Here is a 17,241-nt window from a genome sequence, read left to right as displayed (position 1 = left end):
TTAATCCATCTATTTTCAGATGCCTCGGTTCCAACAGCTAATGTAACACCCACATCTACCAGACATAGCCACACCGTTCACCTAGTTCCCACAGCAGTGTGGTACGTGGGCGTGCAAGCCCAGTTTTACAGATGGGAGAGCGAGTTTTCACAGATGAACCAATCGGCCAAAAATCACCCAGCTTTGGGGCCCTTTCCTCAGAATCTGCAGGCTTGCGAGGCCGGGAGCTCCTCTACACTTCCTTGTTTATCTGGACTTAGGATTAGATGGGGATTCCAGAGACGTTTTATACCGCTCATTTACTTCACTGTGGTAATAAAATGAACAATCTGCATAAGACTTGTAAACACTGAATAACTGACAGCTCCTGTTATGCATCAAAGCCTGTCCTATCTGGGTTTCCTGTTGTCATTACAAAGATGCGCCTTAGGTTCTTAGAGGCAAAGAGAATGGAGTAATGGAGTATTCTATCGAACAGTAGATGGGGACTGTCTTCCTGCCTGAAAAGTCCCCATTGAGTGTGACAGGCTCTTTTCCAAGTGCGCTCTGATTTTCCCCAAGACTTCTGATGGGGCAGTCAGGACTCTGAGCTAATGTGGAGGGGCAGTCAGGACTCTGAGCTAATGTGGAGGGGCAGTCAGGACTGCACTAGTCACCTCCCTAATGGAGGGACAGTCAGGACTGCACTAGTCACCTCCCTAATGGAGGGGCAGTCAGGACTACACTAGTCACCTCCCTGAGAGAGGGGCAGTCAGGACTGCACTAGTCACCTCCCTAATGGAGGGACAGTACACACTAGTCACCTCCCTAATGGAGGGACAGTCAGGACTACACTAGTCACCTCCCTAAGGGAGGGACAGTCAGGACTACACTAGTCACCTCCCTAAGGGAGGGGCAGTCAGGACTACACTAGTCACCTCCCTAATGAGAGAGGACTGCACTAGTCACCTCCCTAATGAGGGGCAGTCAGGACTACACTAGTCACCTCCCTGAGAGAGGGACAGTCAGGACTGCACTAGTCACCTCCCTGAGAGAGGGACAGTCAGGATTACACTAGTCACCTCCCTAATGGAGGAGCAGTCAGGACTACACTAGTCACCTCCCTGAGAGAGGGACAGTCAGGACTACACTAGTCACCTCCCTAATGGAGGGGCAGTCAGGACTGCACTAGTCACCTCCCTGAGAGAGGGACAGTCAGGACTACACTAGTCACCTCCCTAATGGAGGAGCAGTCAGGACTACACTAGTTACCTCCCTAATGGAGGAGCAGTCAGGACTACACTAGTCACCTCCCTAATGGAGGGGCAGTCAGGACTACACTAGTCACCTCCCTGAGAGAGGGACAGTCAGGACTACACTAGTCACCTCCCTAAGGGAGGGACAGTCAGGACTACACTAGTCACCTCCCTAATGGAGGGGCAGTCAGGACTACACTAGTCACCTCCCTAATGGAGGGACAGTCAGGACTACACTAGTCACCTCCCTAATGGAGGGACAGTCAGGACTACACTAGTCACCTCCCTGAGGAGGGGCAGTCAGGACTACACTAGTCACCTCCCTGAGAGAGGGGCAGTCAGGACTGCACTAGTCACCTCCCTAATGTAGGGGCAGTCAGGACTACACTAGTCACCTCCCTGAGAGAGGGGCAGTCAGGACTACACTAGTCACCTCCCTGATGGAGGGGCAGTCAGGACTACACTAGTCACCTCCCTAATGGAGGGGCAGTCAGGACTACACTAGTCACCTCCCTAATGGAGGGGCAGTCAGGACTACACTAGTCACCTCCCTAATGGAGGGACAGTCAGGACTACACTAGTCACCTCCCTAATGGAGGGACAGTCAGGACTACACTAGTCACCTCCCTAAGAGAGGGGCAGTCAGGACTACACTAGTCACCTCCCTAATGGAGGGACAGTCAGGACTACACTAGTCACCTCCCTAATGGAGGGACAGTCAGGACTACACTAGTCACCTCCCTGAGAGAGGGGCAGTCAGGACTACACTAGTCACCTCCCTAATGGAGGGGCAGTCAGGACTACACTAGTCACCTCCCTAATGGAGGGGCAGTCAGGACTACACTAGTCACCTCCCTAATGGAGGGGCAGTCAGGACTACACTAGTCACCTCCCTAATGGAGGGGCAGTCAGGACTACACTAGTCACCTCCCTAATGGAGGGGCAGTCAGGACTACACTAGTCACCTCCCTAATGGAGGGGCAGTCAGGACTGCACTAGTCACCTCCATAATGGAGGGACAGTCAGGACTATACTAGTCCTTGTTCCTCATGCACACACTCTTCACCCCATCCATGATGGTGCATTAAGGGGACCCTTCATATGACATCCTCCTATATACCCTTTCAGGGACATCCCCTGCCTCTTCCTCCTTCTCTGCTTCCTCCCTCCCTCTTTTCCCCTTCCTTTCTATCCTTGCCCCTAATAATAACAACCATTGGTTCTTGGCACAGACAAGGGAGAATGGAGATCTGAGTCTGACCCATGGGCATCTCATTCTCCTGCTGGGAAGTTTGACACAGATTTGAGAAAGGCCCTGGATGTCTATTTAGTATTTCACTTTTCTCTTTGTCTCTCCAAGTATGTAGGGTAGGGAGAGTCGGGAACTGCTCTTGAAATGCCATTCAGCCCCTGCCTCCATGCCAATGACAATTCTGTTTATTTGAAAACAGCAGAGAGGAGGCGGTAGAGGTGCAGACAAGAGTTATGGTAGAGGTGTGTGCACACAGCACTTATGGTAGAGGTGTGTGCACACCACACTTATGGTAGAGGTGTGTGCACACAGCACTTATGGTAGAGGTGTGTGCAGACAAGAGTTATGGTAGAGGTGTGTGCACACAGCACTTATGGTAGAGGTGTGTGCACACAGCACTTATGGTAGAGGTGTGTGCAGACCACATTTATGGTAGAGGTGTGTGCATACAACATTTATGGTAGAGGTGCAGACAACATTTATGGTAGAGGTGTGTGCACACCACACTTATGGTAGAGGTGTGTGCACGCAACACTTGTGGTAGAGGTGTGTGCACGCAGCACTTATGGTAGAGGTGTGTGCACACCACATTTATGGTAGAGGTGTGTGCACACAGCACTTATGGTAGAGGTGTGTGCACACAACATTTATGGTAGAGGTGCAGACAACACTTATGGTAGAGATGTGTGCACACCACACTTATGGTAGAGGTGTGTGCAGACAAGAGTTATGGTAGAGGTGTGTGCACACCACACTTATGGTAGAGATGTGTGCACACAACACTTATGGTAGAGGTGTGTGCAGACAAGAGTTATGGTAGAGGTGTGTGCACACAACACTTATGGTAGAGGTGTGTGCACACAGCACTTATGGTAGAGGTGTGTGCACACCACACTTATGGTAGAGGTGTGTGCACACCACACTTATGGTAGAGGTGTGTGCACACAGCACTTATGGTAGAGGTGTGTGCACACCACACTTATGGTAGAGGTGTGTGCAGACAAGAGTTATGGTAGAGGTGTGTGCACACAGCACTTATGGTAGAGATGTGTGCACACAACACTTATGGTAGAGGTGTGTGCAGACAAGAGTTATGGTAGAGGTGTGTGCACACAACACTTATGGTAGAGGTGTGTGCACACAGCACTTATGGTAGAGGTGTGTGCACACCACACTTATGGTAGAGGTGTGTGCACACCACACTTATGGTAGAGGTGTGTGCACACAGCACTTATGGTAGAGGTGTGTGCACACCACACTTATGGTAGAGGTGTGTGCAGACAAGAGTTATGGTAGAGGTGTGTGCACACAGCACTTATGGTAGAGGTGTGTGCGCACAGCACTCTGGTTTTTGTCACAAGGCCAAGTTGGTACTTGAAACAATACCTCTGTGTTCAATCACTGCTGCTGTGCTCATTAGTGCAGACCTCCTTCTAACTTGTCAGTAATGTGCTGCATCATAGATTGCCCAGAGGAGAAGAGTTTTGAATTTCCTCACCACATAAAATATAAGTTTGAAGTGCGAATCCCAGTTTGATCATTACTGAATGCCTATGAATTGCTGAATAAAAACGTCACATCAGTAAATATGCACAATTATAACAATTAAAAAGACAATTACAGGGGCCCATGGAATAACTCAGAGTTTAAGAGCACTGAAGACTTCAGAGAACCTAGGTTTGCTTCCCAGCACTCATATGGTGACTCACAACCATCTGTGACTGTACTTCCTGATCTGATGCCCTCTTCTGGCGGCGATTTTAACTGCATGTACGTTGTGTTCACATTCAGACAAAACATCCATATACGTTAATTTTTAAAAAAAACTCAGACTCAGTTGGTCAGTTAGTGCTGCGTGTTAACCTGGAAATGTGGCATCTGTGTTTGCTCAGCCTCCCCAAGGCTCTGGGACCATTGTGGAAGAGGGGGCGGGGAGATCATCAGAGTGAGGTCAGTGAGGAGCTGAGATACTATCAGGGCGCATCTGGGAATGGACGACACAACAAACTCCTAGAGTCCGCAGCAGCTGCTGTCCGCTGCACAAGATGAAGCCAGTGGGCAATCTAACAGGCACTGGGAGGTATTCATGAATCCCACTTGACTTCCAGGGGAAGTATGTAGCTTTCTTCAAAGGTGTGCAGCCTGGTAGATTGGTCATTTTCCAATGGATTGTTCCACGTATGTGAGGCTATAAGCAACACAGGTTGGGATGGCTTATTTTTTAAAAGAAATAGAGGCCACAATTTGGGGGAGGTGCTGAGCTTGAGGGAGGGACTGAGCTTGGGGTGGGGCTGAGCTTGAGGGAGGGACTGAGTTTGGGGTGGGTCTTAACTTTGGGGAGGGGCTGAGCTTGGGGTGGGGCTGAGTTTGGGGGAGGGGCTGAGCTTGGGGAGGAGGATCTGTAAGGAGTTAGGGGAAGAAGATGGCTGCGACCATGATAAAATGCTTTGTTTACATGAACGAAAAATTTAAATGCATTGAGAAAAATATATCATCTTATGTAATAAAAACAAAACAACCTTGACTTATGTGCCATAAACCTAGAGATAGTAGAAATGGTGGTTTATATAAAATGGATCTTCCTTTTATCAGAAGATACTTAAATTATGCTGATTTTTAAAATGCCACTTAAATTCATTATTTAAAGCTATATACAGTGTCATTCTGTAACATTTGTGCCCACCAATGGTGTCCACCAGGCCTGCTCTCAGCTCTTCATTGTCTGTCACTATATTGCATTTGTTTCTCTTCCACGGGCTAGTAGAATACGGAGGTTACTGCCACTCCAGCTCCACATCCTGAGTTAAAGGGCTGTGCTGTCCCCTAGTCGCCACAGCTAGTGGACAGCAGAGATGCAGGAGAGAAGGCAAATGGCTCCTCAAAGCCCTGTTGACATCTGTGTCTCATTACCAAGAGGCAGTGAGGGTACCTCCCACTGTGGCTGCAAGGCCTTCCCAAGTCCAATCCTCCACAAGGAGAGAGACCTGGTGGGTCGCGAGTCTTCTCGGGTTCAGGCACCTCTGTTTATGATTTGGAGTTGTCACAGTGTTACCTGAAATTGCTAACAAACTCTTAGATTTTATTTCAGTGACAAACTAACAACCTAGGTGGGTTTTGTAGATGACTTCTGTCGTCTGATGCTTGAGTATCTCTGTGTGTCGATCCACATTGTCAAGGCGTTGAGTGTTTCTGAAATGAGAACCAGATTCCTGCCCACTTCTGGTCTCTTGGTGCTTGACCTTGTGGAACAGCATTTACTCTCTGGGCCGCTTTTTCCTCTTTCATAGATCAACAGAGTCAGACATGGTGGCTCCCTTAGACCCCGTGTACTTGCGATGTGGAATTTAAGGTTATGACGATGTGTTTGTCTCACTTGTTTATTTCTTGCTTTAATTTAATTATCACTCTTAAGAAATATGTCATCACTTTGAATTGGTAGTCCTCACCGAAAGAGAAAATGGTATTTTTATTTATTCATGCCTAGTTAAATTTAACAGCAACATGAAAAACACGAGTACCTGTTTCGGATATAATTTCATAATAAGGGCTCTGAAGGTCGTTTGAAATACTGCACTAATTAATGTTTTATTTCCAACCTTCCTTAATCATTCTGGCCAGATGGTCGTTTATTTATGTTATTGCTGGAGGTTTCCAGTGAGGTTGTTTGATCGTTGAAGAGAAATATGTGACGGCACCATAAGATAACTGTAATTGAAATGTTAGGTGTGTCGAGCACCCCAGCCTCTGGCCCCGCTCTCGCCGCGTCAGGGACATAAGTTTGTTAACAAAGCAGTCTGACACACTTAATCTGATGATTTTATGCAGGACTCTGCAATGCGCAAGAAGAATTCAAATGAAAAATGACTCTGCATCCCATTGTAAAAGGCTGCACTTTGCAGATGCCCCTGTGCAGAGTTCCTCTTGTGACTGAGACCCACAAAAGCTTTACAGCAAGTGCACTTCCGCACTGCTTCCCCACCGTCCTAATCACCTCAGGAATAGTGGCTCCATTAAGGTCAAACTTTAAATCTGTGCAGATTAGCCACCATTTAGGAAGCAGTTAAATGGAGTTTTTATGTCAGGGAACTTCAGAAGTCTAAGTGAATTGTCAGCTGAAGAGATGTCTGTCCGATAAACGCAGGGGCTGGACATGGAAGATAGAGTGGAAACGGGTGGTGAGTGGGGGTAGAGGGAGAGTGTGATTGTCAGGAAGACAACAATAGACCCAGATTATCTGTCTCTTACAAACCTTCCTCTCCTTTCTTCACTCGTGATTTTTTTCCAAATTACTAAATAAATTAAGAATTTAATCTGAGGCCTTCATAAAGCTAAGTTAGATCGAAAGCCTTATTAAAATCGCCAGTGGCAACTTAACACTGGGCAATTTCCTTCTGATGAAAGTGATTTCATTACTGCGGTACTTAAGCCGGGCGCACGCAGAACCAATCAGTTCGAGACTCCCCTTCCACATGTTCACAGCCCCTGAGGTCTCCGGGCCTGCAGAACTGAGCTTTTGACTTCTGCGTATGAGGTGTTTGTTAGAGTTTGCGGTGTCTCCTTGTCTTTGCCTATTATGGTTATTTGCAGGTAAAGCATCATTGAAAACACTTCCGGGTTTAACTGCTGACTTATCCTAGTGGCTTTCCATGCTTTTAAAGACATCGGTCAGTGGAATGGAAGAGGCGCCAATGCTGAGCGGGAATTTGAAACTCGACGAAGTGAATGCAGCTTTAACAAAGCACATATACACGGACATACACATGCACACACATGTTCACACACACGCACACTCATGTTCACTTAGTAGAGAAGTTGACCACATATGTCCAGTTTGTTTTTTCAAGAAATGGGGTGGGAGAATACCTTAGTTGGCGAGTGCCTGCTGTGCAGGTGTGAGCACCTGAGTTGACTCCTCCCACCTAAATAGCAAAGCCCATCCATATGTTGGAGCCATCTTTAATTCAGGACTGCGGAGGCAGGGACAGGTCTACATCTTTACCTCATTCACAAATCAGTTTAGCGTGCTCTCTCTCTCTCTCTCTCTCTCTCTCTCTCTCTCTCTCTCTCTCTCTCTCTCTGTGCGTGTTTCTGTGCGCGTGCGCACACGTGCGTGAGTGTGCGTGTGCCTAGCTTCAGTGAGCCACCTTCTATTAAAAATAAGTTCTGGAGAGACAGAGGAAGATGCCTTCTGTGCACCTCTGGCTTCCATATGTGTTTGTACAAATGCACACACGCACACACATGTACCTGTACACACACACGCACACACATGTACCTGTACACACACACAAGTAGGGGGAAAAAAGAGACCAGAAAGGAAATGAATTAAGCATTTGACTTCGTCTTTTTTTTTTTTTTTCCCATTTTTATTTTTTTTATTTTTTGCTTCCTCGTCCAATAAAATTAATGCCACAGCTCCAGTCAGGCGTCCTGTAAGACTGAAACCTGCCTGGTAAGAAGAGCCTCGAAGGATTTCTTTCATTTTCTTCTCATCGACTGACCCTTACTTATATCTTTGCCCTGTGAGTTATTCTTACCTGAATAATTTCTCTCAGAAGTAAGACTCCTAAGATCAATCACTGAAATAAATTTCCTAATGTATAACCCTGAACATATTTTAATATGACCCCAAGGGATCTGTGCTCTGTAAGAATATTCAAATGTGATTTAGACCCAGTAGTTAGTTCTTGCAGATTAAAGACAGTTTGAGAGTTCTCTAGGGTGGCTATGGGAAAACTTGACCCCAAGCCCCTGCTTTTTAACCAATCCCAACTTCGTTATAGGAAAACCAGTGTTTTTAGAGTTCACATGAATGGAATAGCAGTTATGTTTGGAAAGGTAAGAAGACACCTGTAAGATTCTCAGGTACGGTGAGTGAGGAAGCAGGGGAGGTTGGGTAGGTAACACATCTGTGAGGTCATCACGGCTGAGAGTGGAAGGGAGCTCATGTGAGCACAGGCCTGGAGCTGGAGGGCTGGTGTTGGGACTTGCATCACAGCCTGTACTCCATTAATTGATCTCGCTGTCAAATTCCACTTACTTATTTTGAAATTACTTTTACCTGGCCTTTTACTTACCAGTGGTGAATTAGTGCTGGATTTATCACAATCTATATGGCAGCAACACATAAAAACTGTGTAGTACAGAAGTTGCCTTTGGCAACAAAATGTAAGGGAGGAACACCAGGCTGAAATATGCATTAAAGCAGCATGGTGTTCTAGATCAAGACATTATTAGACACACTGTGGGGTTCACTTCTTCCTTACACCCCAGCCATCCTCTGCATTTCATTTAGTTGCTGAGGAGGTAAACAAGGCCAGGGCAAGACCACAGGCACAGGTCAGCCACATGTTTAAGAGGGATGGGCCTGCATCTAACTCTTCCCATAGCGCCAGTGACATAAATGACTCTGTGGCCGACTTTACCGAGCAGGACGTAGGTCGTCCATGCGTTTCATGTATCCTGGATTCATCAGAATGGAAGTTGCCTTCCCTATATCCATCTCATTTTTAAGAGATCATCGTGTGGTTAAGACTGGACATTTGGCTGGTGTGGCCGTGAGTCTGTAGCTCTATACTCCAGGGGCAGAAGATTATCACAGGGGTTCAAGGGCAACCTGAGGTCGGTGGTCATTTCAGGCCTACCTACCAAGACTGTCTCAACAAAAGCAAACCTTTCTCAGCCTCAACCCCCATGCCCGTAGGAACACGCAAAACATATTCAACAGGAAAGCTTTGATATGTATTCAACTTTTGCCTTGGCAAAGTACAAAACCATCTTACGTGGTTGTTGTTTTCTCTTGTCATTTATTCTACATGAAGTCGCTTCTAGTGCATGGAAATGCTCCGTCCACTTAGTACAAAACAACAACCCAAACAACTTAAATGTCCTAGTTGTGAAATATTTAATTGGAAACCAGAGAGAAACTTACAGTGTTTACAGTTTTTCTTTTCTCTGCATTAAACAATTCTAACACTAAAACTGTAAACTAAATCAATAGGTCATCTAATAAATGCACATAACTGAAAAATCACATTTGGCTCATAAACAGAACTCTTCTGATTTACGACACTGACCGTAAATGCTTTCCCGTGCCTCCTTTTAAAATTTTCTGATGGATTGCTTTTCAAACGTCTCCCATTGGTGTTTACTCGTGAGGGTAGGGTGTATGGCTGTGCCCATGCACAGACATGCCCATGCACATACATGGCTGTGCACATATATCCCCCTGCACATACATGGCTGTGCAATACATGCCTGTGCACATATATGGCCTTGCAATACATGCCCATACACATACATACCCATGCACATACGTGGCCATGCTCGTACATGCCCATGCACATACACTGCTGTGCACATACATGCCTGTGTACATCATGCCCATGCACATATATGCCCCTGCACATATATGCCCATGCACATACATGCCTATGGACATACATGGCTATGCACATCATGCCATATACCCCTGCACATACATGGCGTGCACATACAGAACTCATCTGTGTCCATTGTTTTTATCCATAGGTGCCTTCTCAGGGCCTTGTGATTACTGTACTCTCAAGCCTCACACACAAGGCATGCTAAGTGCTTTTGTTCCCCACAAGGAGATCACATGTTATTTATCTTTTCCCAAGACAGTGTAGCACTTTTACCTGGAGATACCAGACCTTCAGTAACTATTTCATTCCTATTTATCAAGTAAGATGACACATGAGGTCCTCCTTCCAGTGGGTCCCCCATGCACCTGTGACTGTGCAGTTTCCGTGAGTGTGATGAGCATAGGCACCAATTATGCTTGTCTCCACAGCCGCTTCCTGAAATCACCTGCCACGCTTGTCTCTGGAGGCAAGCTTCGTCCTTGGAACATCACATCCTCTCCGAAGCGCAGCTATTAAAGTTTCCAAGGCTGCTTGTGTACACATGAGAGAACTTGGCATTGCTGTATGAGCAGAGCAGAAAGCTGTGTACTGCTAGTAATGCAGTCCTTTGCCCTCCTCTTATTTGTGTACTAACTTTAAAGATTACTTGGAACACATTAGTAATTTAATTGTTTATGGCTGTGATTTTTCAATGGTTTTTACTAAAAACTATGTCTCCTCACAGTGGGACTTTTTTTTCCTCTGGCCTTTGGTTTCTTTGTTTTTGTTTTAACTTTGGGTTGCTGTCTTGATGGGCAGTGACTGGAAACAGTCATTCTTGCTGTTAAACAGGATATATGGAGTCAAGGCGGCTACGCTGTCTTTGGTAGCACACAGAAGAGTTCCCTTCCCTTGGTTGTATGTGGGCTCCACAATGGGTTGTGTGATAGCGACAGAGGAAGTGAAGGTCTGGTAGCTCTCATTTCCAGTCCATTGATGATGAGCAAATTCCACTTTCTGTCTCTCCTGGTAAGTCTGCCACTGTGTAGGAAGTCCGGTTCCCTCATATCAGAGTGTAAGAGGTGCTTGAGGCACAGAAGCAAGAGAAGGAGACAGAGGTGTTAGAGAAATAAAGATGGTGGGAGAAGAGACACGAGAGGTGGAGGAGAAGAGAGAGAAGAAATAAGAGAGAGTGAGACTCTGCCTCCCTAGCTGAGTCAGACTTGCAGCCCTCGTCCATACTCTCCCCAAGCTCTGGCAGCCGCTGCCACACCTGCATGTAGCTGTGGCCATTAGCCAACGACAGCATGACAGCCAGAACAAAGGATGATTACTTCATGTGACATCCAGGGTTGTCACAGTCTCCTTAGTCAAGAGTAGCAAATGAAGATACGTTAATGCCAGTTTCTACAGTGTCAAAGAACGGTGGAATGTTTTCATGACACAGATTAAAGCCTCCATCTTGATGTATGTCATTAGCACCCTTCGCAGCAAATGCTTGTTACTAAAGGCCCCTTTCCATATTTTTATCAATTCTCTTCAAATTATGCTCTTTATGTTTATAGATTGGCGTAAAAGTTTGCTTGACATCAAAGACGAGCATCTCTCTGTAAGAAACATCTAATTTAACTTTTCCAAAGACATTCGATTTATAGCTTTTAAAAATATGTATTAGTTTTGTAAATTGGTGTTTTGCCTGCACACACACCTGTGCATCATGTGGCCAGCAGAGGGCATCAGATTCCCGGGGAACGGGCGTCACAGATGATACTAAGCTGCCTTGGAGGCGCGCTGGGAACCTACCTGGGTGCTGTGGAAGAGCAGCCAGTGCTCATAGCTTAGACATGTCTCCATCCCCACTTCTCCCCCTTATATGAGATTGCCTAGTCTGACCTCTGTGCCTTTCAAGCAATCCGGCCCACGTAGGTGGCTCAAGAACTGTGAGAGCTACCGCAACAATTCATTGCTACAGATCGCTTTGTAACGTCGCCGATTCAAACCCAGCTCTAGTTCTTTCCAAAGATAAGTGACCAAACGAATGACGGCCAGTGGTTACTGTGGGCGCCTCTGTTTACCCAGACGGTGATCACTGTGTACAGACTCCCCCTTTTGTCTGTGATGTTGGTCCCTTTCGCACTACACACTTGGCTCTCCAGGCCCCCCTGACATCACACACCCATTGGGCTATTATCCTGACCATGTGTATTCCTGTCCCTACAGGGACTGACAGTATTTGTGCATGGCTTTCCTCCTATGCTGTTACTGGCCTGAGGCAGAGCCTGTATGACCAGGGCACATGGCACCAGTGCTGTCATGTTAGACAGATCTTGCCCATGCTTGCTTGGTTCCCAGCATTATTGTTAGTGGGTAATATATTCTTTTGTTTCCAAGCATTTAAAACAGTGATTCTCAGCCCATACCATAAGAACATTTTCTAGTCACTACTTTATCAGGATTGAACTAAACCCATCTCTCTCTCTCTCTCTCTCTCTCTCTCTCTCTCTCTCTCACACACACACACACACACACACACACACACACGCACACGCACACGCACACGCACACACACGCACACACATTTTAAATTAGTATAACATCCTAATGTACAGAAATCAAACAAAGGTGATTTTGTAATGAATGTAGCCATTTTGTGCAGCTAATAACACTGTTAGACGATTACCTCTCTTCATAGAATCAACGTAGATGTGGCAGCTGCAGACTAGGTCTGTGGATGTGACCATCAGTGACCCTTTCTCCAAGTTGTCCAAGTGCAGCCCTGCCATGCCCTGAGAGAGTTTCTGAAATGGCAGAGGACTTAGGATAAACTCAGGAACAAATGGGCAGTCTCCCTAATCACAGCACGGTCCTTGCATTCCGTGTAATGTTCTGGCAACAGCTGTGAAAGACAGACTTGGTGCTTACGTTCAAATGTCCTTGAGCTAGTTGTGCGTTCCTGGAAGCCAGTATGAAGGAGCTGCAGGAATCAGGACTGGCCATGTGGGGCAAGCGGCACGGGCAGGTAGAACCTTTGGAATCCCTGGCTTTGGTGCATGAAATGCCAGAGCAGACGCCTTCCTGTTCTGTATGTACCAGACCTCACTCACTCACAGCCCACACTCACAGCCCACACTCACTCACAGCCCACACTCACTCACAGTCCACACTCACAGCCCACACTCACTCACAGCCCACACTCACAGGCCACACTCACTCACAGTCCACACTCACCACAGCCCACACTCACCACAGTCCACACCACAGCCCACACTCACCACAGCCCACACCACAGGCCACAGTCATTCACAGTCCACACCACAGCCCACACCACAGGCCACAGTCATTCACAGTCCACACTCACAGCCCACACCACAGCCCACACTCACCACAGCCCACACCACAGGCCACACCCACAGGCCACAGTCATTCACAGCCCACACCACAGCCCACACCACAGGCCACAGTCATTCACAGTCCACACCACAGCCCACACCACAGGCCACAGTCATTCACAGTCCACACCACAGCCCACACTCACAGGCCACAGTCATTCACAGCCCACACTCACAGCCCACACTCACAGGCCACAGTCATTCACAGTCCACACTCACAGCCCACACTCACAGGCCAGTCATTCACAGCCCACACCACAGGCCACACACACCACAGCCCACACCATAGCCCACACCACCACAGCCCACACCACCACAGCCCACACCATAGCCCACACCACCACAGCCCACACCACAGCCCACACACACCACAGCCCACACCATAGCCCACACCACCACAGCCCACACTCACCACAGCCCACACCACAGCCCACACACACCACAGCCCACACCATAGCCCACACTCACTCACAGCCCACACTCACTCACAGCCCACACTCATAGCCCACACTCACTCACAGCCCACACTCACAGCTCATACTCACAGCCCACACACACTCACAGCCCACAGTCACTCACGGTTCACACTCACAGCTCTCACTCATAGCCAACACTCACTCCCAGCTCACACTCCCAGCTCACACATAGCCCACGTTCACAGCCCACACTCACAGCTCTCACTCACAGCCCACATTCACAGCTCTCACAGCCCACACTCACAGCTCACACTTGCAGCTCACACTCACTCGCCAGCTTACCCTCAGTAAAGTTTGGTGGCTCCTGGTGTGTGGGTGGCACCTCCATTAAAAGCCTCTGAAGCACTTCCTTTGTCTTCTCAACCTTTCTGTCTGTGCCCAGTGTCTTGCTGACAGCACTTGTCCTGAATGGCCTGGGGTAGCATACATAACCTGTGCCACTAAACAGAAACCAATGACCCTCACCTGATGGACCCGGTGTACCAGGTATGGGCATACAAACGTCGTACCATGTCATTTAACAGTGTTGTAGTTAATGTTGCTTGTGAGACCATGCATCCCACCCGGTTCATTCCCACCTCCGGTTCATTCCCACCTCCCTCCTTCCCTCCTTACTTTGTATTGGGGTCTGTTCATTTGTAGCAATACAAGAACAGGCTTTTGTTTGCTTGCTTGATTTGTTTTTCCTTTGTATGTAGTGGTCTCTAGAGTTGGCAAATATATATGCTACTGCTTTCTTTGTTATCAGAAATATTGAGTATTCAACCACCACCCCTGTCTGGACAATTAGGACTCCAGCATGTTTCAGTGTAGTTCATGGGACAGAAATAATTAGATAAAATGTAATCAATTGATTTCAGATTAGAGCATCGGTCACCAAAGGAGCACAAATGTCCAGGACTCAGAGGCTGGTATAATGTTCCAGGTCATAACATGCAATCGTTTGTGACATCATGCCATTTTCCCTTCAAGCTCTTCTTGTAAAGTTGTCCCAAGCTGATCACATGCTTTGCCAGAAAGCGGGTGCTCTCAACACCCTTCTGACATAGCTCTGTTCTCTGGTTTCCGGTAGCCTTCCCTCCTCTCCTCTCCCTCAGCTACAGCACAGGCCGTGGTTTCCCAACACTGCTCACCTCCACAGGTCATCCTTTTATAACCCATCCTTTATAAGCTGTCTTCAGATTCTCCTAATGAGACCGTGGCCTCGGTTTCTTCTTAGGACACTGACTAGCACAGGCCCCCTGCACAGTTAATGTTTCCCTGACGTTGTACACATTGCCCTTCTATTCATTCATTTCTTAGATAATTCAGTATATTTATTATGTGTCCATCAACTGATGGGCAGTCTTTTGGGCCCAGATAAAACTGAAGTCAGAAACTTGTAAGTGTTAGTCCTGTCCAAGGAGCCCAAGGTGAGGAGGGAGTTCTTCAGTCCAAGTGGAGTGCATAGGCTCAGGAGATGGGCACTGCTCTCTGGAGAATAGAATAACAGTGCTGCAGTGAGTGAGGATGTTTGGGAAGATTGCCTGGAGATGACCATACCTCAGATCATACACACCTGAGCTAGCCTGTGCTCCTGTGGGCAGTGGGTCAGATCAGACACACCTGAGCTAGCCTGTGCTCCTGTGGACAGTGGGTCAGATCATACACACATGAGCTAGCCTGTGCTCCTGTGGACAGTGGGTCAGATCATACACACATGAGCTAGCCTGTGCTCCTGTGGACAGTGGTGAAGAGGGGATGAAGGTAAAAGAATGCCCACATACATGGCCAGGACTGTGATGCCATGTTGAAACACTGTGTGGGCTGTGGGGAAGGAGATATATTCAGACCACAGCAGAGAGAAGTGACTTATGGGAATTTGGGGGGATTGCATCACTAATTTCAGTGTGTCAGAAACTGGGGACAAACCTTTAAATCTGTGACCAAGGGCCGCAGTGACATCCAACAAGGTGGAGAGGCCTGGACTATGAGCAGGATCTGGAAGATAAGTTACTAGTGCTACATTTACTGTGGCAAATCTAAAGGAAGATGCCTGACCAGTGTGTGGGGGATGAGAAGGTTGGTGGTATAGTCACTTGTAGAGGTTCTCAGATGAAGATGGGGCAGCTGGGAGATAACTCTGGAGAACAGTTCTATCACAGGCATAGAACACTTGCCATGTTTTTCAAGATGACAGACTGAAGGGCTGAGGGTGAACAGTGGGCAGGGAAACTGCCTGAGATGCTGTGTGGTGAGAGGCTCGAGGTCTGAATCTGAGAGGATCAGATGGGGAGTGTGAATTACTGAGGATCAGTCAGGAGAGGGAGGACCCAGGATCAGTCAGGAGAGGGAGGACCCAGGATCAGTCAGGAGAGGGAAGACCCAGGATCAGCCAGGAGAGGGAGGACCCAAGATCAGCCAGGAGAGAGGACTGAGGATCAGTCAGGAGAGGGAGGACCCAGGATCAGTCAGGAGAGGGAGGACCCAGGATCAGTCAGGAGAGGGAGGACTGAGGAGCAGTCAGGAGAGGGAAGACCCAGGATCAGCCAGGAGAGAGGACTGAAGATCAGTCAGGAGAGGGAGGACCCAGGATCAGTCAGGAGAGGGAAGACCCAGGATCAGTCAGGAGAGGGAAGACCCAGGATCAGTCAGGAGAGAGGACTGAAGATCAGTCAGGATGGGTTGACAATGACTGAAACATTTTGCTTTCCAACAGAACCTGAAATTATGGTCTGGGCAGAGGTAGTGGTGGCTCCACAACCCACATGGCTCACATGCCTTCTTTACATAGTGAATACACGCATGCAGACATGATAGTGTCTGTCTTGAAGAAATTAACAGCGAGGATTAAATCAACAGAGAAGAGCCCATACAGTAGTCAGCTGGAGTCCAGGGAAGGGAGTAAGGCCACACGCCACTGTTAACAGTTTTGTTTGGTTCCGGCTTCTGCTCTGAGCCCTGTGCATGTGTTTGCACCCTCAGCACCGGTGGGACTGCTAAGAGAATAATGAGATTTTGGTGGGTGGGAAGACATACTGTTGCATGGAAACTAGGCCATTAAACAGTGAATTTATCTCAGCGTCCCGGGATCCTTGTCCAGTATTTACATTATATTCCATATCCAACAACTGTCAACCACGCACCTCCAAATTTATTTTGTCTATAAAAATGCTTTTAAAATAATGCAACTTGGACATTAAATAACAGTTTTAATAATTTTGAGTTACTACTAAATGTATCGCTTTATTGCTCTTCCAATATGTTCTAAATGAAAAGAGAAAATGATAAATGTGAACAGTGATTTAGGTCAATATGTTTAAATTCAATAAAACACAAATTGAAGGACTCGCGCCATTCCTGCGATCACATCAATACATATGGCGGAGGCTTCTTCCGCATGTAGCTTCTGGAAGTGGAGTGGAGCGGCAACGGGTAGAAGGCTTTTGTTTCCGTGATCCTGCGTGTCACCTGTTCTTTGTTATTGATTGATCCTATTTCAGAAGTATCAAGTCGCCGTCTATTGGATTATCCTCTGTGCCGGCC

At 47.4% G+C, this 17,241-nt stretch overlaps 1 protein-coding gene across 1 annotated transcript in view; it reads left to right on the top strand.

The window, feature by feature from the left end:
- Atrnl1 (attractin like 1) overlaps window positions 1-17,241 on the top strand; it is a 540,190-nt gene that overhangs the window by 245,991 nt on the left and 276,958 nt on the right. The window lies entirely within an intron of this gene.

This window comes from Rattus rattus, chromosome 2 (genome assembly GCF_011064425.1).
Source record: "Rattus rattus isolate New Zealand chromosome 2, Rrattus_CSIRO_v1, whole genome shotgun sequence".
Classification (NCBI taxonomy): domain Eukaryota; kingdom Metazoa; phylum Chordata; class Mammalia; order Rodentia; family Muridae; genus Rattus; species Rattus rattus.
Note: the sequence above shows the minus strand (reverse complement) of the source record. Positions and strands in the feature narration are given on the sequence as shown.